This window comes from Delphinapterus leucas, chromosome 4 (genome assembly GCF_059928025.1).
Source record: "Delphinapterus leucas isolate spDelLeu-1000000601 "Yukka" chromosome 4, BTC_Dleu_Yukka2, whole genome shotgun sequence".
In the NCBI taxonomy this organism is placed as follows: domain Eukaryota; kingdom Metazoa; phylum Chordata; class Mammalia; order Artiodactyla; family Monodontidae; genus Delphinapterus; species Delphinapterus leucas.
Window position 1 is genome coordinate 1223402 of NC_143132.1, and position 9499 is coordinate 1232900.

A 9499-nucleotide genomic window follows, 5' to 3' on the forward strand; every position below is an offset into this window, starting at 1 on the left:
TTTCGTCTGACTCAGCGCATCCGTGATCTAAAGCTCCTTCTGACAGCCGTTCTGCACGGCCCAGACCCGCCAATCGAAAACATGACCCCAGGGGCCAGCCCAAGTCACCCAGCCACACCCTGCCGGCACCGGGCAGTTCTGGGGAGCGGGACAGAGAAAGCTCCCTGTCTCCACCAAGCATCCCCGAGGGATGCAGTGGACGGTGCGAGGTCCCGGACATGTGTGGAGATTCCACGAGCAGCATCAAGCACCAGGCACGTCACACACGGGCGCTGTGAGGGGCTTCACAACGCAACCACCTGCCGCCCCGGGTTAGAGCAGGAAACCAAGGCAGCGCCCACCCCCCCCAGTGCTCCTCCCAGGACTGGCAGGGGGGCAGGGAGGGGCTCAGAGGCCCAGTCCTTCTTGGGAAGGAGCCAGGTCTGGCAGAGAGCTCATCCCAGACCCTAAGCCATCAGGGATGGGAGGCGTGGGGTCCAGAGAAGCCACGTGACCTGGCAAGGGAGCAGAGCTGTGGGGACCCAGGGCGCACTGCAGGCACCTCCCACAACGTTCCCACTGTCCTGGGCCCCTGCCATCAAAATGTATCAAATGCAGTCATCTTATGAGCGTGCCAAACATCTATTTTCATTTTCCCAATAATTCATCCCCCCCTCCCTCCAGCATGAGGTTTCGGGTAGTTTCACATGTCACATCCTGCAATGTCCACCTTCTACCCAGACGTCAGTTAGTTGATGCTTGGCCAGCTGTGTTCTGGGGAGAGGGGCCGCCGTTTCGGGGTTCTCTGTCAGATGACAGCTAACCCAGAGCCTCCAAGCCTCCGAGCAGAGAGCTGAGTTTAGAGTGTGCCATCTGTGGTCCGACCTCGCCGGCACAGGGGCGGGCCACGCCTCGACCAGGACTGCACACGGGCATGTGCCATGGGGCATAGGCCAGCCACCGCAGACAGAGCCGGGCCTGGGGGCTGCTTATCAGCCACGGCTGCAGCAAGACCGCTCGCCCCTCGCCCACCCCCCCACTGACCGGCCCTTCCCCGCAGTGCTCAGGCCATGAGAGAAGGAAGTCCGCTGGCCATCGTGTCAGAAGACGGGTCTTGTCCCATTCCGTCACCCACGGAGCGCCAGGACGTTTTCAACAACCCAGCTGAAGACAGACCAGGCACTCTGGTGGGGAGAGATCGAGTGTGTGCATGGATGTGCACGTGTGTACATCTGTGTGTGCACGTGTGTGTGTGTGTGTGTGTGTGTGTGTGTGTGCATTCATTGAGCGCATGCGCAGCTGTATTTTCAGGGTGAAGCAGGGCGGGTGGGGCAGGCTCTCTAGGCCCCTCGAGCTCTGGACAGCTCAGGAGTCAGTTTCTCTCCTTATAGGTTTCTTTGCAAGGACCTTCCCCCTCCTCCTTCTTTTAAAGGAAAACAAGAGTGCCTTGAAAAACAAGTTTTGCTGAAATTCAAGACTACCTTAGAGGTCTTATTCCTGAACCCTGAAGACTCCCCATCTGTGCTGCCCCTCCAAACGAGCCTGCCTTGGACAAAAGTTCCTTCCCTCTGCTTAGATCCCTTGCCCAGGTGCCTCTGAACCCCAGGATGACAGACACCCCTGGACACGGGGACCCACAGGGTCTTGGCCATGTCCTGTCAAGCCTAAACCCTGCAGGCCCACCCAGGGAGCTGGGGGGAGGGAGGACCACGGCCATCAGCGGAGACCTGGACCCACTGATGGACCCTAGTGGTGAGAAAGGGTGGGACACGCGGCTCTGGGGGTTGGGGTGTGCGGGGAGCTGACAGAGCCTGAGCCCGAAGTCCCATGTGGGAGGGGCCAGAGACAAGGCGACTCAAAGCCTAGGGCTCTGGCGTGGCCACAGGCATCCTGCAAATGTCCACAGGGCGAGGTCCTCCTTCCTCGGCCCTGAAGGAATGACCCACGGCCAGACGCCACCTTGGCACGTGTGACTCCGGTACTTCCTCCGGGAGAGGGGACCGCAGGTAGCACTGAGCCCCCAGGCTCGTGAGCCCGCCCAGCCAGGGTCCCACCAGGTCTCTGGCTATGGGGGAAAACACACGATGCCATTCAAGAGCATCAGAATGACAGCGACCAAAAGCTTAAACAAAACAGCAAAAGTCGTTATTTATTTATTTTTTTGGTCAAGTACAGCACAGAGACGGACTTGGGAAAATGCATCCTTTGGGGTCAGAAAAAATGTTCAAATCAGCAAACGGGGCTTAAGTTTTTGACTCCCAAGGGTAATTCTGAAGCGTTTCTAGAACAAATTGAGCCCGTGCTAAGTCAGGCGTTCACATACCTTTGCTCTTCTCCAACATCTAGAGGGGCAATTATGATCCCATTCCAAGGGGACTTGGTCCCAGCAGGGAAAGGAGCCTGTGTTCTCCCAGCACGGGGGAGGGGTGGGCGGCACACAAGCCCCGCTGAGGCTGCTTCCTGCTTTTATGCTCCAGGGAACAAGAGCACGTTCTGTTAGGCACCTCGCAAGGGGCTCCCTTCCTCTGGACGACCTGAGACCACTGCAAACCCACTGCAGCCACACGGCGGGACACAAGATAAAGCATACCATTTCTCGGGCTTCCCTGGTGGCGCAGTGGTTAAGAATCCGCCTGCCAATGCAGGGGACACGGGTTCGAGCCCTGGTCCGGGAAGATCCCACATGCCGCGGAGCAACTAAGCCCGTGCACCACAACTACTGAGCCTGCGTTCTAGAGTCCGCGAGCCACAGCTACTGAGCCCGCGTGCCACAACTACTGAAGCCCGCGCGCCTAGAGCCCCTGCTCCGCAACAAGAGAAGCCACCACAATGAGAAGCCCGTGCACCGCAAGGAAGAGTAGCCCCCGCTCGCCACAACTAGAGAAAGACCGCACGCAGCAACAAAGACCCAACGCAGCCAAAAATAAATACATAAAATAAATAAATTGAAAAAAAAAACCACACCATTTCTTGAACCGTCACTCTGCCACCCACCGCCCCCAGAGTCTGCATTAACTTGAACACCTAGAGATCTCATCTCACCCAAGCTCCCGAACACAACATGTTATTTTTTCTTCTCTGAGGCTCAAAGTCAACACCCTTGACTTCCTCTCCCTGATTACAAAGTTTCATAAGCTGGGCTGTGGATGCTTCAGTGTCTTTCCCTTTCCCGACTAGACGTAATCATAAAAGAGCCTTCAGGCTTACACATTCCTGCACATGTCTGAGGGGATGGCCCCTGAAGCCACGATGTGGTCCCGGGCAGTCATAAGAACCCCAGGAACCCCGGGGACCACAGAGCCCTATAAGGACACACACTCACTAAATGCCCCCCACCCCCGCCCCCAGGGTTAACCCAAATACCTGAGGAGTTACCTGCTACACTACAAACAGGTGCTTTCCGCACACCTATTTACGAAGTGGTTACTTTTTTAAAAGGTCTGTGCTGCCCTTTAACCTGATGACCAAGCCGACTGGAAACAATGAAACAAATTACTATGGCTCTCTCCCCAGGACGCTTCCCTCCTGCGACACCCCGCCCCCGCCCCCCCCCAGCCGTGGCAGCAGGCGACCTGTGCTGACCGCAGTGAGCACGGTGGCCGCGGGGAGCCGGCTGCCCGGGACGGATGTCAGGGCAGGTTGTCTATTTCCACCTGTGATAAAGCACCTACGCTTTGGGGGCGGGGGCGGGGGCTCCCCTCGGGCCTGGCACCTCCACCGGCTCCTCCCGGGCCTTTGCTGGGCCGGTTGGGAAGAGAACCTGGGCCGCCACGTGGTTGGGAATGGGGTCCCAGGAGCTGGGGGCAGAGGAAGTTTCAGCGCGACCAGAACGGCCTTCCCGACCACAGTTTGCGGTCCACGCGGGAGCAGCGGCGGCCGGGCGCCGCCAAACAACGGACCCCTGCGCATTGTTCTCCCGGCGGCTGCTCGGCGCTCGGCCGCATCAAAGGGACCGCGCGCAACCCGACACCGCGGCGGACGCGGGGGCAGAGGCCTGGCGGCCGGGGCGGCGCACAAAGGCTGGCCCTGGGGAAACCTGGGCAGTTTTGCCTCAACAGGTTAGAAACAACACGGCTGCGCCCCGCACCGCACTGTCCTCCCCGAGACCTGCTGGACTCCGCGCGCGGTTACGCTGGGGCCCAGAGGCGCTGGGAGGCACCAGGCCGGTGACGGCGACACAGGCCCGCGGTCAGGCTTCGGATGCCCGGGCGTCTCCGAGCCACCGCGCGTGTAACGGCCGTCACCACGACCTCGGCTCCGGGACCTCACTGGCCCTCGGCCCGCAGCGCTGTCCGTCGAGCGCACCAACTTCCCCGCAGAGTCGCCGAAGTTTGGTCACGACACGAGGGTCTCAGGACGCAGCTGGCCCGCACCATCCCCAGCCCGGCCCGCTCCCCGAGTCTCGGGAGCGCCCAGGTGGCGCGAAACCCCTCAGTCGAGGAATGAATGGCCGTCGCGGGACGCTCGGGCACACGGCCCCGGCCCGACTCCGTCCACCCACCGACCGCCGCCCGCGGGCCACCTGCGCGCGTGGGTAGAGCCGGGGCCGCCTCCCGGGACCGAAGCCGAGACGGGCTGGGGTGAGGACGTCGCCGCCTGGGACCTGCCAGAGACCCTCACAAAGTGCGGCCGGAGGCGGGCGGGCCAGGTGCGAGCACTCTCCCGTCCCCGCTGGTCTTACCTGGCTCTGCGGACGCCGCGCTGACCCCAAGCAGCAAGACCAGGGGGGCGAGCAAGTCCAGGAGGCGCCGCCGCCGCGGTCGCAGCCAGGGCCACCTGTGGGCACAGGCCACACGTTAGGGTACCGCGCGCGCCCCCGTCCCCCGCCCGTGAGCCCCCGCTGCCCCCGCCCGTCCTCGGCACCGCGCGGCCCGCACCTCGGCGCCATGCTAGGCGGGCCGGACCGTCTGTGCCGCGGGATGCTGCGCCTCCGCCGCGGTACCCCGGCTCGGCCGGCCGCGCTCTGACCGCCGCCGGGACCAGGCGGAGGGCGGGCGGGCGGGGCGGAGCTGGTCAGGGGGCAGGACGGGCCAGGGCAGTGGGCGGGAAGGGGGCCGGGCAGGGGGCAGGGCCTGGCGCGGAGTAAACCCTGCGCGGAGCCGGGTGCGGACCCGGAACCCGACCATGGGCCGCTCCCCGGGTCCTAGCACCCCTGCGTTGCAGCCGCAATGTTTCTCCCCCGACCCCCAGTCCCCAGGCAGCGTGGCCGGCCCAAGCCCCCGCCTCAGGAAAAGCTGCCCCTGCCGCTGCCCAAGGCGTCACCTGGGGTCTCGGGCTGCAAACCGGGGCAAGGTCCAGGGACACGCAGTGTGTCCAGCCCGGCGTCTCTTCGGGAAGGTGACCGTAACCAGGGGATTCGTCCTCAGGCCCTGAGTCCGATGGGGCAGCAGGAAGGCGGGCGATTTAAACAAAGACGTTTTTCGCCGGGGGGGGGGGGGGGGGGAGGCAGCGACGGATGGAGGAAAGGGGAGCCGGGCTTCTCCTGCCCAGCCTCGTGGGCGCCGTGGCCGCGTCGTGGCGGCCCATCAGGCCTCGCTGCTTCCACGGGCTTGGGACCCAGAAGGGTCGCGTTCCCCACGGCCCACTCCCTACGTTGTGCGCACTCCTGAAACCCCCCAAGGGCTGGGCCCTGCGCCCCTGCCTCCGAGACCTGGCCCAGGAGGCCCCTCCCCCTGCTGGAGGTCCAGCTGCCCCACCCCCCCACCCCCCCCACCCTCCCCACCCCCGCCACCCCGCAGCTCTGGGAGTTCTGTTCTGTCCGGCCCTTTCCATTTCCGCAGGCCACTGCTCCCCAACCCCCAGCTGACCGCCTGACCTCAGGTCCCAGCTCCTTCCTCCAGGCAGCTGTGAAAGGGGTCCACTCCTCAGACCACCCACGGGCCTCTCCAGGCAACCAGAGCCCCTCACATCGACCTCTTAAAGTAAACTCGCTTTTCCCTGGATCTGGTCCCCTCATGTTTTGCAGGAAAAGGAGCCCCAGTGCCATCAAAACCAAGGGTCCCAGTGCCATCGCCCTTGGCTTAGTATCTCTGCTAAACCCTCTAGATTCACCTCCCTCCTTCCCCACTGCCACCTCCTGATCCGGGTTCATCTCCTGCCTGACCCCTGAGCAGTGTCTGCAGCGTAGACTCTCTGGGCCTCTCCACACCCCTCTCCTACCACCCCCCCACCCAAGGCATCCTGCTGGGTACTCCCAGCGGCACTGGCACCACCGACCTCACCCTCTCCTGGCCTAGAGACCAAGCCCCTGGCCTGGTCCAAGCCACGCGCCCTCCAGGCACCTCTCGTATCTACCCATCCTCCACCACCACCTCCCCGGGCCTCGGCCAGCGGGCTTCTCCTGGACCCTCCTGACAGCGGCTCGCAGCCCCTCCCTCTGCCCCTGCTGGCTCTCCAGCCTAAGCAGAGGGCCTGCTGGGATTCCAATCCCATCGCGTCACCCTCCCTCCCCTGTCTACTTTAGTCCTCAAAGGCGGATGGATGCTGCCCTGCACCCCAGGCCCTGCCTGCCCCATCTTGCGGTGCCCGTCCACCTGCTCGCTTCTCCTTCCTCACCTGACTTCGAACCTCCAGGTCCAGTGAAAAGTGTGCTCATGGCCCATGGCGAGGAGAGAAAGCAACTTAGAGGATTGTGACCTCATTTTTAAAAAATGAAGGAGAACAGCATTGAAAAGAAATGCAAAACTTTCTTGTATACGTGGATGGAGGGGTGGGGTGGGGTCCACGTGCTCTGTGTGTCTGCCGACGGGCATGTGTGAAGGGGATGCATGAGTCTGTGATGGAGCTGTTCCTGTGACTGTGTGTGGTGTGTGTGTGTGTGTGTGTCTGTTACCGAACCAAACTTGGGTCTGCTCGCCCAGTTGCAGCAAAGCCAACTTACTGACACTGGGTTGTGGTGAAGGACAGTACAGCATTTATTATTGCAGGCACCAGGCAAGGAGACCTGTCAGCTCATGTTCAAAAGACCCAAACTCCCTGATGGCTTTCAGGGAAGGCAGCGTTACGGGTGAGGGCTGCAGCTCGTGGACCTTCTTCTGATTGGTTGGTAGGCAGGTAATCAGGGGTCAGTATCATCAACCTTCTGGTTCCAACCGGTCTGGGGTCTGCGTGCTGGTGGTCAGCATGTGGTCACCATCCTCCTCCTGGGTGAGCGTCTTAGTTTCTGCAGAGCAGCTCAGAGATGTGCGTCAGGTTGCTGCGTGTATCCCTTGAGGAGGCGCTAGGACTCGCTTTATTGCTGACTATGGTTGAAGCCATCATTGCTGCTCTGGGTTGACTGCTTCTCCTTTGCTTCTTGTTCCCTTACTTCTCTAATTAGTAACTGCTTGAGTCTGCTCTCTGGAACTCCGGGAAGGCCTAGGAGACTAAAGCTTCTTTTACAAACAAGAAGTGGGGGACACGGAGGGGCTTTTGTACCCAAGGGGGCCCTGCAGGGTCCTGCTCGGTTTCAGTGTGTCATGCCCCTGTGTGTGTGGTGTGCTCCTGTGTGTGGTAGGCATGTCCTGGGTCCTGACAGTGTTCCTTCCTGTGCCTTGTGGACCATCTGTCCATCTGTCCATGGGCTGCGGCCCTGCTCCACGGTCAGGAAGCTGAAGGGCGGGGGGGGGGTTTCAACCTCTTCCCTCTCCCCTGCCCTCCCAAACCAGCCCAATGGGCCTGACTGTGGGCTTGGGAAGGAGAGGCTGGACCAGGGCGGGCAGTGCTGTGTCCCTGCCCACACTGGGGCCTGGGATTTACCATCTCTCTCCTCTCTCAGGCTGGGAGCCCCACAGCAGGGGTGAGCCCACCTTTGTGGGCTTTGGGGGGAGGGAGGGCCAGCTTCAAGGGGCATTCTATGTCATGAAAAGTGCTACAACGAAAAAAAATAGAAAAGTAAGACTTTTTACCGTGAAACACTATGATTGCTGAACTTATATCTGTGAAAGTACGTATCTTGTACTCATTTTTTCACTGAATGTCTTATTGCAGACGCACTGCTATGTGTCTCCACAGTTCCCACGGCTTTCTCATCTTTTTCTTATTAGAGTTTTGTTTTTTCTTTTATATCCACAAGTAATATGTGATCACTGTAGAAAAATACAAACCGTATACACACACAAAGAAAAGAAGACCCCCGAATACCACTAAGCATCGCTGGGCTGTGTGTCTTCCCGCCCTCCTCCACAAAGACCCCACCCTCCAGGGGGGACAGACCGAAACCAACTCGCCCCAGAGAAGGACCCCGGCCGTGCCCAGTGCTGGGCAAGGTCCTCGGGGCACAATCTGGGCAGCAGGGGTGGCCCAGGCCTGTGGGTGCCCCACAAGGGGCTTGGGGGGTGGTGGCGACGTCCAGGAGCAAAGACCCGGGGGCAGAGTGGGGCCGGGGGAGGGGCAGCCCAAACGCAGCACAATCCTGGGACGCGTGGTGCGTCTGGTGAGGTGGCTGGAGCTTAGAGAGAAGTGCTGCCCGCCTGAACTCAGGTGCAGGCCTCTCTCTCCTCTGTGCCTCGTGCTGTTTCCCATCCCTCTCCACTGCAGTGGGTCTCGCGGCTCCTTCTGCAGGGAGAAATGACAAATGACACAGAAGTAAACGACAAGTGACACAGAAGTGCTGTGCTCGTTCCAGCTCATCCTGGTGACACGCAGGGTTGGGGACTCCCAGACACCCGTCCAGCAGGGACCCGCAAGCCCAGGATGCTTGATTGACGTCGCCCACCCACAGAAGGCTGTGGGTTGGTTTGTGATTTAAATCGACACAGGGTTTTCCAGAACCACAGTGGACCTGCTGAAGTCTGGGGCCTGTGCAGCGGGCACCCGCCTGCTCCGTGGGCGCGTCCTGGGTGGGGACTGTGGGTTTGTGCAGGGAGAGAGGGGCTGTACAGGGAAGGGGCCGCGGGGCCAGGGGCACAGAGCAAGGCCAGAGACGAGGAAAGGGCAGGACCTCTGACCTCTGCGCAGGCTGTCCCTTCTCCTCGTGTCCAACGAGACACCATGGGGCTTGCTGTGCTACAAAAGTAACTTTTCATCAGGAGAGGAAGAAAATTTACATGGTAGGCAGAGCCCGCTGTGAAAAGCACAGTGTATCCAAAAGGCGTATCTAGTCGCACGTCAGTTCTCAGGCCCTAATGGCCGGTCCACTGGATCTGAGACGCAGCTGTGGCCTGACAGTGGATGGACCGGCTGACCCTGGCCCTGGGCTCTGACCTCTGTTGGACTCTGCCCCCCCCACTTCCTCCATTGCCCAGTTTCTTCTCTCCGCCTCACTGGTCACTATGTGAGCGAGAGTGCATATTTATTGGATTCCATGCTTGCTGCCCTCAAGGCCAGCCCCCTACCTTGTGCCCAGACATCACACCTTCTGTGTTTGCACCTGCAGCTCCTGGGGTGACACCTGCCTCTGGTGGATGTCGGATAATTACCTGCCAAGTGAAAGATGGGAATTGCCACTGCCTTTGCAGCCTGTGGATCTCAGCCCTTCCCCTCAGCTTCACCTGGACTTCAGTCTCGGACGAGCGGAACCCTGGGCACCGGGCAGGGCACC

The 9499-nt window shown here is 61.0% G+C and overlaps 1 pseudogene; it reads right to left on the reverse strand.

The window, feature by feature from the left end:
- Window positions 1-7052: 7052 nt before the first annotated feature.
- Window positions 7053-9287, reverse strand: LOC149749249 (uncharacterized; annotated as a pseudogene).
- Window positions 9288-9499: the final 212 nt, after the last annotated feature.